The sequence below is a fragment of the Nomascus leucogenys genome, chromosome 13, assembly GCF_006542625.1.
Source record: "Nomascus leucogenys isolate Asia chromosome 13, Asia_NLE_v1, whole genome shotgun sequence".
Taxonomy (NCBI): Eukaryota; Metazoa; Chordata; class Mammalia; order Primates; family Hylobatidae; genus Nomascus; species Nomascus leucogenys.
Window position 1 is genome coordinate 97,989,573 of NC_044393.1, and position 17,516 is coordinate 98,007,088.

At 41.0% G+C, this 17,516-nt stretch overlaps 1 non-coding gene and 1 pseudogene across 1 annotated transcript; both read left to right on the forward strand.

Moving 5' to 3' along the window:
• Window positions 1-4,093: 4,093 nt before the first annotated feature.
• LOC100583076 lies at window positions 4,094-17,017 on the forward strand (annotated as a pseudogene).
• On the forward strand, window positions 13,961-14,032 carry TRNAC-GCA. The gene has a single exon. It is a non-coding gene; the product is annotated as a tRNA-Cys (tRNA).
• Window positions 17,018-17,516: the final 499 nt, after the last annotated feature.

The window sequence follows — 17,516 nt, forward strand, 5'->3', positions numbered from 1 at the left end:
CCATGTGCCTTGGGGATGATTGTCTTGTGCAGTATCTCGCAAGTGTTCTCTGGATTTCTTTTTCCTGCCTGTTGATCTCTCTAGCAAGATCGGGGAAGTTTTCCTGAATTATACCCTCAAATATATTTTCCACGTTGCTTACTTTTTCTTCTTTTCTCTCAAGAATGCCAGTAAGTCATAGATTTGGTTGCTTTACACAATCCCATATTTCTTGAAGGCTTTGTTCATTTAAAAAGAATACTTAAAAAATTTGTGTGTGTTGAGTCAAAAGAGTGGTCTTTGAGCTCTGAAATTCTTTATTCTGCTTGGCCTAGTCTGTTGTTAAGGCTTCCAACTGTATATTGAAATTCCTGTAGGGAGTCTTTCAATTCCAGAAGTTTTGTTTGGTTCTTTCTTAATATAGCTGTGTCTTCTTTCAAATCTTGGATGGTTTTTCTGGCTTCTTTGTGTTGGATTTCAACTTTCTCTTGGATCTCATTGAGTTTCCTTGCCATCCATATTTTAAATTCTATATCTGTCATTTCAGACATTTCATTCTGGTTAGGATCCATTGCTTAGAAGCTGGTGGGATACTTTGGAGGTGATGAAACACCCTGGCTTTTTGTATTGCCAGAGTTCTTGTGCTGGCTCCTTTTCAGCTGAGAGAGCTGATGCTTTTTTTTCTTTTTTTTTAATTTGCTATCATTTAGGTGGAGGTTCTTGATATTTTATTCTTTTATCCCTTAGGGGTATGACTCTGGTGTATATTGTGTGTGACTGATTGGTTGGCTATGTTTCTGGGTGCTTTCAGGATACCAAGGCTCTGTATTGTTCCTTGGATGCAGATAGGTAGCTTTCTCAGATGTTGCTTGTAGTAGTGATGTAATTTTGCTTGGTGGCGTAGGTCAGGCTGCAGTCTAGTAGATGCCCTTAAGAGTAAGAGCCGACAGGGAGGGGTGGGAGTAGAGGCAATGGAAAAATGAAAAGAGCGCCCTCTTCAGGCATGCATTCATCTTCAGTGGGGTGGAGCAGCTGGAGAAGCTGTCTCTTTCCACCCCAACAGGAGGAGCCACTGCTGAGTATGCACCAGTGCACCGAGGAGGGCACCAGGGATAAGAGATGACCCCCTCTTGATGTCTGTTCTGGACTTTGGTGTGTGCCCCCTGCAGAAGCTAGCATGGTGCTTGCATTTCCTTTGACCTAAGGGTGGCTTTGAAATTCTGTGCTCCCCACCTTCTTAGAGGGGACCATGCCAAGAGTTAGATTTCCAAGGGAGTGGAGTGCACTGCCCTCTAGCTTCTCAAATGGTGGTGGGGCACTTTCCCCCAACTGACCAAGAGAGTAGGCTGGGGCACCCAGCAATGACACATACAAACTGGTTCCAGGTCACAAAACTGCCCCTGGCTGCCAGTCTTGCCACCCAGGGGAAACCTTGGCTTCAGCAGCTCTTCTCCTGCTGTAGCCCTGCAACAGGAGAGAGCCTAATTCCTGCACCTACTGCTGGGCACCTCCATGTTTGCTGCTCAATTCTGGCTGTGGAGGGCTTTTCCCCCATTCCAAAGCAAGTGCTCCGATGTCTAGCCTGAGACTAAAATGCCTGTTATGGCCACTGCTGCCACGTTGCAAATAATGTCTCTAAACTCTCAAAATGGTACCAGCTGTGAGCTTGTGACTGGAGAGGGTGGAGCCCCTCTCAGGAAAGCATGGAAAAAAGCTGTGGGGAGTGTGGTTTGCTTGACTCTCAGTCTCACAGAAACCTGTGGCAGGGCACTGGATATTGTTCTAGGTATGCATAGGAGAGTCTGGCTTCCTTGTCCCTCAGCTGGGCAGTGGCCATGGCCACATCAGTTTAAATTCAGGCCGAAGGCGGGGCCCAACCCAGTGTTACACCCTCAAAATGGCATCTTGGGCCTAGGACCAGAGAGAGAATGGGGCACCACCCAGGCAAGCAGTGTGAGCAAGAAGCTGTGGGGAGTGCAGTGTGCTTGCATCCCAGTCTCAACAGCAGCTCATAGCAGTGTGGCAAGTACCCTCCTGGATGCACGGAAGTGCCCATTCTCCCTCCTCCCTTCTTGGAACATTGCAGCAGCTGCAGCCATGTCTATAGATCCCAGGAATCTGAGACAGCAGGTCATTGCTGGGGAAAAGCCATATAACTGTGTTGACTAGACTCACCTGTGACCGCTATTGGCACTTAACATTGCCAGGCAAACCTGTTAGTTTATGTAATACTCTTGCCTTATCACCTCCTGAGATGGCTATTTTACCTCTTCTATTCTCTTCTCAAATCCTCAACATGCCCTTCTCATCTTCTATTGTAGTTAAATATGCAAAAATTGTCAGAATCAAAGTGGAATCACTTGCGTTAAAAAACCCTTACAAATAGAGTTGGGGAAGGGCATGAGGGAGGGTTCTCCGCACCAGTGCCTGATAAGAAGGACTATCACGGAAGACTGCAAGACCCACAAGGTTCCACAAAGGTAACCACAACCTTACACACGCAAAACATACTTTTGTGAGAACATCTGTCCAGAAACTGCTAATCTTGGACTGGCACCCTCTTATTATTGATCCTCAGTGCCAAAGATAATTGTCTGAAAGCAATTATATAATTCCCCTTACTTTTTTCATTAAAAACCTTTGTTTTTCTTTACCTCCGTGAATACACACATAGTTACTATGGCACACATATTCCCATTGCAATGCTCTATTTCCAATAAGCATAATTTTTAAAGAGACTCCCTCTGTATTTCTTAGTTTGACAAAATCTCGAGTGGGACTGAAGTGAGCTCAGTTTGAACCGGTTGGTGGCTCCGGGAATGAAGTGTGGTACCACCTGAGCTCTTTGCACTCTGCTTCTGTCAGTTACCTTTTCTGCCCTGGTGAATCTCCTCTTACCTTTTCTGCCCTGGTGAATCTCCTCTTGAGTTTTTGGACTCCCTATCTTTGATGAGTTCTTTTTTATTCGTGTTCTGATTTGGTTATAAGGCCACCTCAGTAAAGAACTTTGCATCTCTCCTGGGATGACAGAAGACTGTTTTTCTGGCAAACCATTTCGGGTATAAGAACAATGTCCTTCTGGTTTCAGTACTCTGGTTTCTATAGAATTTATGTTCTGTCTGGTTCTCCATGCCTGGTTTAATATTTTGTTTGGTCTGTGCATTAGTCTGTTCTTGCATTGCTATAAAGAAATACCTGCGACTGGATAATTTATAAAGAAAAGAGGTTTGATTGGCTCACAGCTCTTCAAGCTGTACAGGAAGCATGGTGCTAGCACTGCTTGGCTTCTGGGGAGGCCTTAGGGAACTTTCAACAATCGTGGAAGGTGAAGGGGAAGCGGGCACTTCTACGGTGGAGCAGGAGCAAGCCGGGCGGGGGAGGTGCTACATACTTTTTTTTTTTTTTTTCAGTTTCCAAATGGTTATTTTATCAGATTGTTTGAACATTTAATTTATCCTGTTTGCAATCCAAAGTAGTTACCTGAAGCTTGCTGTTTTGTGTGTATGTGTGTGTTTACTTGTATATTTATTTTTCTAAACTCTGGCACAATTTTCTGGGGGCGTTCAGACTGCCACAATACAAGTCAGGAGAGGGTGTTTTCTTTGTGCTGACAATTCTGATCATTTAAATTTTGGTTTGGTTTGTGACTTTTTCGTTTTTGAAGTCTGAGTTATTTGTAACAATTGTACTTACATTTTTCTATATCCTCTAACGCCAGAGTTTTCTTTTTCTCCCCCTCCCCCCCGCCCACTTCTACATTCACAGTTGAACCATATTAGGAAAGGCACCTTACTGAAAAGATCAGGATAGGAGCTCTGACCATTCGTCAGTGTTTTCCCTAGAGTAAAAAAAAACAAAAACAAAAAACCTAAAGAGCGTCTTTCCTCTGTGTTTTTGTTTGTTTGTTTGTTTGTTTTTACATCTCTTGTGCTGCATCAGTAGACAGAACTTCGGTTAGTTTTATGAAATGCAACATCTAACCCCTTGTTTTCTGGGAAAAAGAAACTGCAATGACTTGAAGTTGAGAATGTGGATACCGCCTCACTCACACACACTCCTTCTCAGACTGTAAAAAATCCCTCACCCTCCTTCTAGCTGGCAAGCATACAGTACCATGTGGCAAAGGTACAGCGAAGGTGAGCTTGAGACCCAGGCTCCATCTTTCTCCTCAGTAGCAAAGGCCAGGCTGCCTTTTACAACAAAGCACCACAGCTGAACCCAGTCCCTCCTCCTCCCCGAAACCAGGCATTCCACTCGGCACGGCACCGGCCAAAGACAGAAAAGCTACTTCTAGCCTCTCCTGGGAAGATATGGCTTGCTTTTTTCTTTCTTTCTCTTTCTTTCTTTCTTTCTTTCTTTCTTTCTTTCTTTCTTTCTTTCTTTTTCTTTCTTTCTTTCTTCTCTCTCTTTCTCTCTTTCTTTCTTTGTTTCTCTCTCTCTCTCTTTCTTTCTCTCTCTCTGTCTCTCTCTCTCTTTCTTTTCTTTTCTTCTTCATTGTTTTTCTCTTTTCCAAGATGGCTGATGTTATGGTTTTCTACAAAGTCAGTGCTTACATAGCTCACTAACAGCACTGCTGTTGGTGGCTGCAGCTGCTGCTGTGGCAGGATTTTCAATGTGGTGTGTTTTCAAGCCTCACTCACTCATCCTCTCATTCCCAAACATTCAGCATCCGTGCACACTCCTCACTTCCAGGTTTTTCAAAAGATTGGAGATTTCCAGTGGGGGTCCCTCCAGGGGGCGGTTATCATCCCAATGGTAACAGATCAAGCTTGGTCCTTCAGTTTCCTCAATTCTTTTGTTGCCCATATAGCAAGGGTTTTTGCTTTGTTAATCTTCGATCTCCGCCCTTCAGTTAACAATTCATGGATCATTGGCCTAGCTTCTACTAATTTCAGTACATCCTTCCCAAATGCTGTACGTAAGTCCCCTATTAGTCCAGCAGCACAAGCTACTACTCCATCTGTATGATCCTCATCTCCAGCAATGTGGTCAATGAAAAGTTCTCAAGAGAACTCACTCACTCACTATCATGAGAACAGCACCGAGGGGATGGTGCTAAACCATTCATGAGAAACCACCCCCATGATCCAGTTGCCTCCCACTAGGCCCCTCTCCAACATTGGGGATTACAATTTGACATGAGATTTGAGTGGGGACACAGATCCAAACAGTATCAGTCTGCATACTTGGCTTAAAATTTTTATCAACACTCTTAGTTTTGGTTTCATTTTGGTCAGGTCACGTGTATCTGTAAGTGATTTGGCTCTTTTCTCCCTTGTTTCTGAACATGTACTGAGAGGAAAAAAAAAACATTCTAAATGGTGGGCATAAGATGACCAATTAAAAGCTACTAGGTGGTCACTGCTATCTATCATGCCAGTTCCAATTACTGACATTCTTTGACAGGATTTCTAGGATTTTTTTTGCCCTTGAGAGATAAACAAGAAGTGGAATGCAATTATCAAATTCTAAAGGCATACCACAAAAACCTTCCTTTGGGATGCCAGTCAGCTGTATTATAGTTGATTCTCATGCACATTTTAAAACTGATAGGCAAATTACACCAATAAAAATTTAGAGCACAAATGGTCATTATTCACAGGCTCTAAGAAAACTGCAACCAACTATAGGGTTAACATGTAGATTCTTCCAAGTTCTCTCTCTACTTTTTTCTGCTTATTTTGACTCTGAAGACTTTTCTCCTGGCGTTAGGATGAATTCACTGGTTATGGCATTCCAGCCTCTCTATTTAAATACATATATGTATATTTAATATATATATATTTATATAAAATACATATTATATATTAAATATATATTATATATTAAATATATATATTTAAATAAAGATAGGGTCTCACTCTGTCACCTAGGCTAGAGTACAATGGCATGATCGTAGCTCACTGCAGCCTCCAACTCCTGGGATCAAGTGATCTTCCTGCCTTAGCCTCTTGAGTAGCTAGGACCACATGTGAGTACAATCACGCCCAGCTAATTTTGTTATTTTTTTGTAGAGACAGGGGCCTCACTATGTTACCTGGGATGGTCTTGGACTCCTGACCTCAAGCCATCCTCCTGCCTCAGCCTCCCACAGCTGGGATTATAGGCATGAGCCACCATGTCCTGCCCCTAGCCAAGATTATTTAAAAAGGAATCTTAAAGGGCTTTCAAATTAATAGCTTTACAAATTACAACAGCTCCATGACAACGAATAACCTAGACACCTTTTGGAAATGAAAATTTAGGTTTGCCCAACTAACGACTGCTCAAGGTGATGGAAAAATTAATTAAAGATTGACATTCTAAAAAGAACTAAATAAATATTTATAAAAGTTAGGCTACCAGATCAAACAAGTCAAAGCCTTGAGCTCAGAGTAATAATATAAGGAAGGTATCTCCACCCAGCATAAAAATTGCTTTACCGGCCAGGCGCGGTGGCTCACACCTGTAATCTCAGCACTTTGGGAGGCCGAGGCAGGTGGATCACGAGGTCAGGAGATCAAGACCATCCTGGCTAACACGGTGAAACCCCGTCTCTACTAAAAATACAAAAAAAAATTAGCCGGGCATGGTGGCAGGCGCCTGTAGTCCCAGCTACTCAGGAAGCTGAGGCAGGAGAATGGCATGAACCCAGGAGGCGGAGCTTGCAGTGAGCCAAGATAGCACCACTGCAGTCCGGCCTGGGCAAAAGAGTGAGACTCTGTCTCAAAAAAAAAAAAAAAAAAAATTGCTTTACCACATAGGGGCAAAGCAATTAAATGAACACTCACAGAAAATATATAATAATTAACCCAAATACCTTTTAGTTTATGTGACACATAAATCTTTGATAAATAAGCTAGTTTTAATTTGTTGATAGAAAGGCCCTTAAAATGGTCAGCATATACTTTTGCCTGGGTTTGCTGGCCAGATAAGGTTATTTTATTTTATTATTATTTTTTTGAGACAGTGTCTTACTCTGTCATCCAGGCTGGAGTGCAGTGGCATGATCTTGGTTCATGGCAACCTCTGCTTCCCAGGTTCAAGCAGTACTCCTGCCTCAGCATCCTGAGTAGCTGGGATTACAAGTATCTGCCACCATACCCAGCTAATTTTTGTATTTTTAGTAGAGATAGGGTTTTGTCATGTTGGCCAGGCTGGTTTCGAGCCCCTGACCTCAGGTGATCCACCTGCCTCAGCCTTCCAAAGTGCTGGGATTACAGGCATGAGCCATTGTGCCTGGCCTGGCCAAATGGGATTATATTTGCCTCTGCTAAATGGTTTAAGGTCATAAAACTAGAAGCCGTGCCCCCAAACAGAATATTTTTTTTGTAACTCTTTGATAAATAAGACTAATTTAACATTGTTGATTTAGTAAAAACAGTTGTATCTTCTGAGGTATTGGCAAAATACCCAAATATGTAAAGTTACTTGTTACTCAGGTGAATACCTGATATTCACAGGCTACAGAAAAGGGCTAACAGGGAAATGACTTAAAATGATGACTAGTTTTGTCTACTATTTTAGTTTTCATAAGTAATCTGGGTATAATTGTTTAAAATAAATCAGTATAAATGGGATTCACATTTATAAACTTTTCATGCAATTTGAAATCTTAACATTATTAAATTAAGTGATACTAAATGTCTGGGTTATTTTTAAGTAAGACAAAATACTAAAACATAAATTGCTAAACATAAATGTAAGTTTATTCTTGGCTTCTTAAATTTTATAGGAAGACTAAATAAATTTAGATCTACTAATACAAAATAAAAATTGTGTTATGGGGAAACATACTTCTAAAAATTATAACATGGTTCTCCATCTGTAAAATACTAATATGTGACAGGCAGCTCAAAATTTTTTGCTTCCTAGGTTTTCACTAGAATTTAAGGTTACTAAGAGTTAAAAATTCTAATATATATGATTCTGTCTACAAAGTACACAAAAATCATTTGTTTTGATGAGAAAAATTAGAAGAAAGGCTTTAAAACTGTGTTCTTTATTGAGAAAAAACAGTAATTTTGTCTAATTCAGAGATTATTTAAAGACTGTTTCAAAATATGTGTTTAGGAATGAAATAGAAACAATATAGAAAGTAACCAGTAAGTAGGAGAGAGATATGAAGAAACTAATAGGTATGGAGCTGTAATTTTGGTAAGGAAGGTTAAAAAGAAAAGAGAATAATTTTATATGAGGAATAATCTTGTGTGGTATATTTTTGTCCCAAAGTAAAATGACTACTTATTTGGGAAAGAGGAAGTATAGGACAAAGCAGAAAGTCTAAACATGTCATGGAAGGTCTGTGCAAGTCGTGAAAGGTTTGTGAAGGATGCATTTATGAAAGAACTGTTTTGTGTGTGATCAAGTAGGCTATAATTAGAAGGGAATTATTAAAATTATTTCTAAACATTGAGGTTTTATGTTAAAAATATACTAATACAAAACTAAAAATGTGATCCCTTATGTTAGAACAAGGTTTTCTTGAAGTAAAATTACAAGAAGTTTTGATTTTAATTATGAATTGTTTAACAGCCACATTCTAAACTGCAGCCTCTTCCTGTTTTATGGTTTCTATTTATGTCACATTTCATCCTGAGATGTATTCAATTTCCCTAGTTTCAGTTGAAAATACTGTCTTCATCATTTAGAATGGTAATTTTATTTCTTGAGGTAGAGTTTTCCTCTACCTCAAGGTTCATATCTCAGAAATTCAAATTCCCAGGTTCATATCTCAGACTGAGTTCAACTTTGGCTGTGTCTCCCTGCAGGTGATTTGCAAGTAATATGTTCATCTTTTTGCCTGGCTGGGGTGATAATTTTAACTTTTTCATCAGCTCAGTTCTCTAGTTCTAACTCTGCTGGTATGGCCTGACACTGAAATACTTATCTTGAAGGTCTGGAAATGTTTTTGTTTAATATAACTTGATTTCTTGATGTTTCTGAATTGTTCCATATAACCAGGAACTTCCCATGCTTTTTTTTTTTTTTTTTGAGACTGAGTCTTACTCTGTCACCCAGGCTAGAGTGCAGTGGCACGATCTTGGCTCACAGCAAGCTCTGCCTCCCGGCTTCATGCCATTCTCCTGCCTCAGCCTCCCAAGTAGCTGGGACTACAGGTGCCCACCACCATGCCCGGCTAATTTTCTGTATTTTTTAGTAAAGACGGAGTTTCACTGTGTTAGCCAGGGTGGTCTTGATCTTCTGACCTCATGATCCACCTGCCTCGGCCTCCCAAAGTGCTGGGATTACAGGCGTGAGCCACCACACCTGGCCGAACTTCCCATGCTTTTACCAAGAGCCATGCATTCTGCTGCTCAAGATACTAGTTTTTTGTTTACATTCCTCTATAATGTGTTGTATACTCATAACCTTGGACACACAATCTTTCTGTGTCTTATTAAGTTTAAAGAGCTTTTTCATCAAGTTCAACTTCCATGTTATATAAGTGAGCTTCCTGTAAGAATAAGCAATCACATTTCAGGATGTTTGTCTTATCTTTTTGGTAACTGTTCTAAGAAACAGTCTTTATTAGGTTTTTGATGACTTAGGAAAACTGAGCTTTGAATGCTTTAAGTCTACAAAAAAATCCATGTAACTTTCTGTATTGCTTTTGAAATTTTTGACTATCACTATGGTTAAATGAATGACTATTATTTCACAGTGATCTGTGATCCTGTTTTAATCAGGTGTTTAAAAACTTTTGGCACCTTTGATAGGCTTTCCCAATGTAAAAATTCTAAATTAAGTCTTTTTGATCTTGAATTTGCTTTGTGATTTTTCCAGTTGAGCCCCAGGAGAGCATCAAAAGATGTATCTCTCATTTTTATAGAGATAGTAAATGATAAGGCTTGTTTGGTAAATTATATGGGATGCATTGTCAGATGATAAGTGATGCTAGATTTTTTTCAGTCACATTTGTGATATGTTATTTTAATTTTTATTTTTTTGAGATGGAGTCTCACTCTGTTGCCCAGGCTGGAGTGCAGTGGTGTGATCTTAGCTCACTGCAACCTCTGCCTCCTGGGTTCATGGGATTCTCCTGCCTCAGCCTCCTGAGTAGCTGGGATTACAGGTGTGTGCCACCACACCTGGCTGAGTTTTGTATTTTTTGTAGAGACAGGGTTTCACTGTGTTGGCCAGTCTGGTCTCGAACTCCTGACCTCAGGTGATTCACCCACCTCAGCCTCCCAAAGTGCTGGGATTACAGGTGTGAGCCACCACATCCAGCCACATTTGTGATATGTTATTGACCTACATGTTCCAAAATTGTATTAAACTCTTAAAAATATAATGTCATTAGACATAATTTGGGTTATGTTGTATGCCACAAAAATAACCAAATTTCTGTGTCAATTGCTGATATAATGAACTTACATCAGATTTTTAAACATGATTATTTTAAGTTTTTGTCATCCACAGTTATTTTGATTTTTCTCTAAAAGCCTTTGGAATCAGATTCATGGAGGAGACTCTAACAAGTACACTTAAATATGGGCTTCTAATAATTTCAAGATCAATTAACTAAACAAAAATCTTTAGGCCAGGTGCAGTGGCTCACGCCACTGTGGCCAATCTTTTCCCTCCGAAATGGGACCAGAGCAGCAGTTTGGGACAGGTTCATCTCAGCACCAAGGAACATAATCCTAACTACAGAGTGATTTGATCAGCAATGCTTTTAGAGAAAGACCTTGATCAAAAGGGGGAAAGGTGGAAGTTGTCAGAATCAAAATGGAGTTAATTGTATTAAAAACTCTGACAGGCCAGGTGCGATGGCTTATGCCTGTAATCCCAGCACTTTGGGAGGCCAAGGAGGGCGATCATGAGGTCAGAAGATCAATACCATCCTGGCTAACACAGTGAAACCCCATCTCTACTAAAAATACAAAAAATTAGCCGTGTGTGGTGGCACGTGCCTGTAGTCCCAGCTACTCAGGAGGCTGAGGCAGGAAAATCTCTTGAACCCAGGAGGCGGTGGTTGCAGTGAGCCGAGATCACACTACTGCACTCCAGCCTGGGCAACAGAGTGAGACTCCATTTCCAAAAAACAACAACAAAAACAAACAAACAAAAAACGACAAAACAAAAAGCTCTGACAATTAGAGCTGGAGAAGGCTATAAAAAGGAAGGGAGGGGAGGGTTTTTTTTTTTTGTTAAATTTTTTGAGACTTTGTCTCACTCTGTTGCCCAGTCTGGAATGCAGTGGTGCAATCTTGGCTCACTGCAACCTGTGCCTCCCAGGCTCAAGCAATCCTCCTGTCTTAGCTTCCCAAGTAGCTGGAACTACAGGCACATGCCATCACATCCAGTTAATTTTTAAAATTTTTTGTGGAGACAAAGTGTCTCTATATTGCACAGCCCAGTCTCGAACTCCTGGGCTTAAGTGATCTTCTTGTCTTGTCCTTCCAAAGTGCTGGGATTACGGGTGTGAACCACCATACCCAGCGAAAGGGAGAGTTCTTATGCATGAATGCCTGATAACAAGAACTATCACAAAAGACTCTGCAAAATCCGTAACTTTGCACAAAGGCCGTTGCAAACTTACACAAAAATGCTTCTATAGGGACATCTGTTCAGTGGCTGCCTGTCCAGCCTTGCACTGCTGCCCTTGGTATTTATCCTTGTAGCCAAGAATTATCTCAAAACAATTATATAATCCTCACTTTTCCTTTAATAACCTTCGTCTTCCTTTACCTCCCTGAATATGCAAATAGTTTACTATGGCACACATCATTTTCTTTTAGAGAGTCTCACTTTCTGTTACTTAAGTTGACAAATATCTTGAATAATCAGAAAATAAAGGCAATAAGATGAGAATCACTTCCATCTTTCTTCTATCAATTCCAACCAAACAGTCTCCGTCTGTATTCACATAATCTGCCTTTCCCTCTGTTATGAGGAAGGGTTCCCATTCTTACCCAAGGCCAACTTATTACTTATAATTAAATTCCACCCCTTGCTTCCTTAAGAACCACACCATGATGATGTCTTTACTCTCCTGCATCATTTGCTCCCTCTCTATGGTATTATTATAAGCATATAAACATGCTTTACTGTCATTCATCTTTTAAAAGTTTCTCTTGATTCCATGACCCTCCAGTTCCTGTTCAATTTTTCTGCTATTGTTTTCCTGAAAAACCACTCAAATTAATCAACTGTTCTCATCGACCTCACATCCTTGCTCCCATTCCAATCCAGCTTTCATTTCACCTGATCCATGGAAACAGCCTTCATCGAGCTTATTAATGGCCTATATTTGTTAATATTTTGCCAGTGCCAGGGGGCAATTCTCTCTCCCTGTTTACTTGGCCTCTCATGCTTTTGCAATCCTGCATATGCAGCTCCAACAGGCTTGGACTCTCTTCTTTGAATGGTAAAGGTCCTCTAAGTCCGGGGCCCAAGTGTGATGATGTGCAGATATTATCTGGCAGGACTCAAGTAAATTGTTCTAGTTCCTGCCTTACTTCTCAGCACACATCTGGCCACTGCTGAACAGAGGCATGACAGAGCATCAATAGCAAGACCCTTTGACAAATTCACTGTTCATCACAACGCTCCTCCAAATAGTAAAGAATTGGAAATAACCTAAATGTCCAAACTCAATGGAATAGTGAGTCAAAGTGTATCAAGGTACAAGGCCTTTAACAAAAGGGACCTTTCCTTGTCTTCCCAGCCTGGGCTGATGTTAGCTCCTTCCCTGCTCCTGCCCCATAGAGCCCGAGGCACACCCTTGGCTACTTCATGCCCTTAGGCCCATTTCCTGGCAGAATTACTCCAATAAGTCTCCACTCAGTGTTATAGGGGGTAGGAAGAGATGACATAATAGAGAGAGAGAGGGCTGGAGGTTCAGGTGTGGGGAGGAGTCAGCCAGTGGCCTCACTGCCAGGGGAAAGGTGCCCATGCAAGGCTGTTGAGGGAGAGGTTCCATCTAGGCAGGGATTGGGGCCCAGGACACTCAGTTAAGGGGCCAGTTTCAGCTCCTTCAGCAGAGCTGGCTGGCTGAAAATATCATGATCTTGGGCCAACAGAGGGAGGCTACGGTCGATTCTGGCATGTTGAAGTGGCCTTGAGAAAACAAAAAAACATGGTAAATATGAAATTACTTCAGAGACAGGCAAACTTGGTACAAGCAGCCCATGGGTGTTGGGGACCCTCCACAGTATTTCTGGACAAATTCACTACTTACCCAAAGTCCTTGTGAGCTTCGTGGACTTTATTGGAGACTGTGTCTATGGGAGAGAAGATGGATGGGGTGAGGCATTGGGAAGGGTTGATAGGTGAGTTAAAGTCTTTTTTGGCTTGTCTACCAGTGGTTGTGAGTCTCTTTTTGCTCTGCCCCCCATGCAGGACCCAGCTGTTCAGATGGGAGGAAGCTCCTGCCCCTACTGCCTCCCTATTCTTGCTGCCCATGCAGAGCCACCGCCCTCTGAAATGAATCTTGAAACCCAGCCTCCATACCCTGCATGGCTCAGAGCTACTGACCACAGTGTTTCCCCAGCCCCCCCAATCAATTTTCTTCTTAAGGGAATCTGAAGCTGTTTACCTTATTTCTCCACAATATTTAGCATATTGTGGGGGATCAACCCCACAATCTGACTCATGCAGTAGAAAGGGGGACAGTAGGTCATCTTGTGTCTCAGGGTGTGAGGTTGTGGCCAGGTCTCGTTTCAGACATGCTAATCTATCTATGCGGAGACTCCTCTGCTCCTCAGCACTCTAGTACAGGAAGGCAGGAGGGGAACCAGGCTTCTATTAAGCTGGGACAGCCAGTGACTGCCCACTGCAGGGCAGATGGAACAGGGATGGCAGAGGTAAAGATATGCCTGACACATGAAATATGGTCAGTAGGTGTTCACAGGTAGACCAGGGAGTGAGTGATGGCAGTGAGGGCCAGGCTATTATGGGCAGGCTTCCCACACCCCTCAGGAACATGGCTGTGAGTCCAGAAACAGCCATCAGCTGCACAGTTGTAAAGGTGAAATTAAGACACAGAGCAAGTCCTGGGGGTATAGCTCAGGGGTAGAGCATTTGACTGCAGATCAAGAGGTCCCTGGTTCAAATCCAGGTGCCCCCTACTTGTTTTAATCACTGAAGTAGTACTGGGATTTCTGCCCCTTCTGCCCACATGTGACCATTAGTGTGCTTTATTTTAGGATAAAATTTAGTGTCTGGATCAGGACAAGGTCTAAGAATCCTCCCCTGATCATCATTCAGATAATATAATAACTACTAGGGTCACATTTGATTGAAGAGACTGACCAAGTTAGCCCAGACAAGCCCCACTTCCGGGTCTCTTGCCCTTCATGGTCTATATGTAGACTTCACTCTTTCTCAGTATCTCATTTCCTCAACCTCACTGTAATCTCCAGGAAGAAGGCACAGACTATCTCTTTGATCTTGCTACTACTTACTGTGAAGTATGAAGGAAATATATGCAGCTTCCTACTTCCCAGAGGCAACTATAATGATTTGAAAGCCATGTCAAAAGTTGTCTCTTCTCTGTCTGTGAATTTCTTGAGGGTGCTGCCTCTACCACAGATTCTGGCCACCTGATTCTCCCTTCTTCTCTCCCAACACTTCTTATTTCTTACCCTGGGTCAGTATTTCCTTGATAAGAATACCTAGAAGTAGACCCTACTTTATATTATATTTACAAATTCAGATAAAATATTTAAGACATATAAATGGCTGTAACAAATCTTCAGAGGATTCTCTACTTTCCTTGATGAACAAAGAAATTTGAAATAATCTTTTATATGAGGACAAATAAAAATTCAGAAAATATGAAAAACATCATTAAAAGTATCAAAGAGCTAACGTGGGAAATACCAGATGTAGATTTGGAAATGATGGGAAGCAGAAATTTAAATCTCCATGCTAAAAGCTGCTTTGGCCCTGAGTGTATTTCTCAGTTCAGAAGAGGCAGCTGAGAAGCCGAGTGGAGCTTTTGGGAGCCTCTCAAAACTAGGGAGATAGAAGTCAGAATTCTGGGCCCAACTAGAGTATAGACATTGATGAGACCAAATCTGGCTTTGGACTAGGAGCTCAAGGGGTACGAGTGAATGGAAAGAAATTCAGCCACTGTGAGAATTTGTGGCTAGGCTTTTTAACTTTTGAATGGCTCAGGAAAACTCAAACCTTGAAATTATATTAAGGTGTCCTGATTGCTCAGATACTTGGAAAAAGCAAATAAAGGAAGATATTATTATCCCTGACCTTAGATTAGTTCTACAAATACAATTTAAAGTAAAATTTTAGCATACAGCCAAAGATAACCAAATACACAGGGAAGCAAAAAGCTATGAATGAGAATAAACAGAAATAACAGACCACAGAACTAAAGAAAGGGACTTTGGATATTAGAACTACCAGAAACATTATAAAATAACAATGTTACTATGTTCAAGGAGATAAAAGCCAACCTTGAAAATTTCAATAGGAAATTTAAAAGCATGAAAAGTAACTTAGAAGATTTTAAGACAAAATATAAATTTTATGTCTAAAAATATAACTAAAATTAAAAAACTCAATGAATAGGCCTATGCTCTTCTTAATAAATAGATTAAGCCAATGAGAAAAATCAGTGAACTAAAACACTGGGAGGAGAAACTATCCATCATAAAACATGGAAAGACAAAAGTATGGCAAACACAGAAGATAAGGTAATTAATATAGAAGAACAGAAAGAAAAAAGACTAAAGAAAAGTGAACAGAGCCTAAGGGACCTGTGGGACACCACAAGTGGACCAACATATACATTGTGAGACTCCCAGAAAAGGAAGGGAGAGAAAATGGGGCAGAGAGAATATTTGAAGAAATAATAGTTGAAAACTACCCAACATTGATGAAAGACATGAATATAAAAATCTAAGAAGCTCAGCTGGGCACAGTGGCTCATGCCTGTAATCCTGGTACTTTGGAAGGCTGAGGTGGGTGGATCACTTGAGGTCAGGAGTTTGAGACCAGCCTGGCCAACCTGGTGCAATCCCATCTCTACTTAAAAAAAAAAAAAAAAAAAAAAAAAAAAAAAAAAGCGGGCATGGTGGCACATGCCTGTAATCCCAGCTACTCAGGAGGCTGAGGCATGAGAATTGCTTGAACCCAAGAGGCAGAGGTTAAAGTGAGCTGAGATCACTCTGGTGTGATTCCGTCCTGTGCGGCTGTTCTCTTGAGCAGTGGTCGTTTATCTCCATCCACCTTCTCTCTCATCTAAGTGTGTACCACCACCTGATGGAAGATTCGTGGACATGGTGATGAGGCCCCTGAGGTCCCAGAACTATCTTTTCAGTTGTGAACTAAAGGCCAACAAAGATTATCACTTTAAGGTGGATAATAATGAAAATGAGCACCAATTATCTTTAACAACAATCAATTTAGGGGATGGTGCAACGGATGAATTGGACATTGTTGAAACAGAGGCAATGAATTATGAAGGCAGTCCAATTAAAGTAATACTGGCAACTTTGAAAATGTCTGTACAGCCAACGGTTTCCCTTGGGGGCTTTGAAATAACACCACCAGTGGTCTTACAGTTGAAGTGTGGTTCAGGGCCAGTGCATATTAGTGGACAGCACTTAGTAGCTGTGGAGGAAGATAGAGTCAGAAGATGAAGACAAGGAGGTTGTGAAGCTCTTAAGTATATCTGGAAAGCAGTCTGCCCCTGGCGGTGGTAGCAAGCTTCCACAGAAAAAAGTAAAACTTGCTGCTGATGAAGATGATGATGGTGATGATTTTGATGATAAGGAAACTGAAGGAAAACACCAGTGAAGAAATCTATATGAGATACTCCAGCCAAAAATGCACAAAAGTCAAATCAGAATGGAAAAGGCTCAAAACCACCATCAATACCAAGATCAAATGGACAAGAATCCTTCAAAAAACAGCAAAAAACTCCTGAAACACCAAAAGGACCTAGTTCTGTAGAAGACATTAAAGCAAAAATGCAAGCAAGTATAGAAAAAGTGGTTCTATTCCCACAGTGGAAGCCAACTTCATCAGTTATGTGAGGAATTGCTTCCAGATGACTGACCAGGAGGCTATTCAAGATCTCTGGCAGTAGAGGAAGTCTCTTTAAGAAAATAGTTTAAACAATTTATTAAAAAATTTTCATCTCATTTCATTTCTGTAACAGTTGTTATTTGGCTGTCTTTTTTGTAATGCAGAGTGAGAACTTTCCCTACCATGTTTGATAAATGTTGTCTAGGTTCCATTGCCAAGAACATGTTGTCCAAAATGCCTGTTTAGTTTTTAAAGATGGAACTCTGCCCTTTGTTTGGTTTTAGGTATGTATGGAATGTTATAATAGGACATAGTAGTAGTGGTGGTTAGACATGGAAATGGTAGGGAGACAAAAATATACATGTGAAATAAAGCTGAGTAATTTAATAAAAAAAAAAGTGAGCTGAGCTCATGCCACTGCACTCCAGCCCGAGTGACAGAATGAAACCCTGTCTCAAAAAAAAAGAAGAAAAAATAAAAAAACTAAGAAGCTCAATGCATTCCAAGTAAGACGACCTAAAGAGACCCACACTGAGGAAAAAGGACACCCTATTCAAAAA